The following is a 2,252-nucleotide window of genomic DNA, read 5'->3' as shown; positions in this document are numbered from 1 at the left end:
CGGAGCTGGACGAAGGGGCACAAAAACTCCTCGCGGCTCCGGCGGGAGCTCGCTTATCCGCCGGGGAGCGGTCGATGTCGGTCCTTATGGCCGTTAAAGTTCGTTAAATCGGGCCGATGAGCGAGCCGAGGCGCGGGGGGGATGTGTTCGGGAAGCGGACTACTTTTTGTGTCGGTGCGGCGAATTTATTTCACTTTGCCTAAGGAACGGCGGTGCTGCGACTCCCATTGCCTAGGGAAAAAACCCGGATGTAAACTCAGTGAAACTCTATGGAGAGAAAGTCACACACACACACACCGTGAAACTCGGCGGCGGAGCGGAGCACTTTGTTGTGTTGTTGTGTTACCGACCAGCTCCGCGCAGCACGCCGCCCTTCAGCCTCCACGTTCGGCTGCTCGCTGCTGGACCCGCCGGACTGTTGCACTTTGTGGAGGAAAAGGAGGAGGAGGCCCCTTCTCTCCTGCTTCCAGAGAAACGAATAAATAACTCCGTGGAGGAATGTGACCACAGAATAAACTCATAGAAGCCAAACGGCAAACAAATCTGAGCTGCTTCTTCATTTTATGATGTCGTCCTGCACAGTTATTGTTCAGGCTTTCATATTTTCCTGCCCTTGGCCTCAGCTGTTAAAGCCCCTTTTTGTAATTACCCCGCAAATTGTAATTAAAGCTTTCAGCAGCAGGGGGCAGAGTTTCATCAGTGGCTGGGTAATGTCTGAGTAAAATGTTACAGGGGCTCCAAAACCTTAGAAAGCACCCGTGGCTGTTATAGGTCTGTTATAGGTCTTAGCCTGGTAGCAATAAGCTGTTATTACACACAGGAAACTTCCAGCACGGTCTCACGCTAGCTCGTGAAACAAACACAGCTTATAATCTGTTCGTTCGTGTTCCTCGCTTTTTCTTTCTTTCTCCTTCACGTGTTTGAAGTCTGTGTGAATCTGCAGTTTCCACACAGAGATTAACAACATCTACATCATCTGTCCGGGTTCATGAGGGACACTGACGGTAGGTGACTGTGAGGCAGACGAAGATCTGACACGTCAGCAATCCCAGAAAAGTGGTGGACAGGTGTACCCATGACACGGGTGAAGACTGCATAGGTGAGGAGGGAAGAAAGAGAGGAAACAGGAAGTGAAAAAAAGGAAACATGAGGGTGATGAATGAAGACGGGGCAACACAAAAAGTGAAACAAGCCTGGCCTCTGCACCGTCAGCCCCGAGTGACCCCAGGAGCCAGGTGTTGGAGACCCCTTTGATCCCGGGGGCGGGACTTGTGGCCCCCACCACCCACAGGAAGTGGTCCATCACCAAAACGGAGGTACCTATTGCATTTCTGTATTTGATGTGTGTTCCTGGTTTGAGACGGGGCCAGTTTGATATTTCTGTCCAGGGTCGTTACAGCCAACTGTGACCTGACTTTAGAGAGATGAACAGACTGATTGATCTATCGATAGACTGATAGAAAAGCAGCTGGAGGCCGGAGGACTCGGAGTTCTGCTGTTTTCTGTATTCCAAACTCGTCTGAAACCAAGTAAAGCTGCAGCCTCAATGTGTTTCTATTGTTTCTACTTTTAGCTCTGTAAGAGGATGCATTGACTAAAAAACAGCCACTAGAGGGGGATGTGACACAGTCAAACACATCAGACTGTTCCTGACTTCCTGCTCGTCTGCTGGGGTCCAAACACCGACCCGTGGACCAGAAAAGGCCCCCCAGCACAGTATCAGTTTCTATTTCCCTAGAACAGGGGTCGGCAACCCGCGGCTCCGGAGCCGCATGCGGCTCTTTAGTCTTGTGCGCAGAGGTTCAGGAGCTGAAGTCTTATTGTAAACATATCACGGCAGACCCGACGATGTTTGCATGAACACGCTTTTCTCTTTATTGACCACTTTTCACACACGGTTGCTGTACGCACACAGCCCGACACACACCAACACAACAGCATGGAGAGCACAGACTTTAAGGTGGCGAGGTGTGATTGCGGGTGCCGCTCAGGTGCGTCCGCCTCCCCTGCAGCGGCGCTGCAGACCACGCCCCGCCACACACATTAACCAGGTAAAATACATATTTAGGCAGAATTTTGCAAATATCTATTTTTTAGCAGCATAGAGCTTTTTTCCAATTACTTTTTAAAAGTCAAGTCAAGGCTCCAAAAGCACAAAGGAGATATGACAGTTTTTGTTTGCTGGATCATTTTAGTTCAGCTTTCCTTTTGTTATATTTCTTTAAGAGTTCAAAATGTGTTCATTACATAAA

The sequence above is a fragment of the Neolamprologus brichardi genome, chromosome 7 (genome assembly GCF_056152115.1).
Source record: "Neolamprologus brichardi isolate AB-2024 chromosome 7, ASM5615211v1, whole genome shotgun sequence".
In the NCBI taxonomy this organism is placed as follows: Eukaryota; Metazoa; Chordata; class Actinopteri; order Cichliformes; family Cichlidae; genus Neolamprologus; species Neolamprologus brichardi.
Note: the sequence above shows the minus strand (reverse complement) of the source record.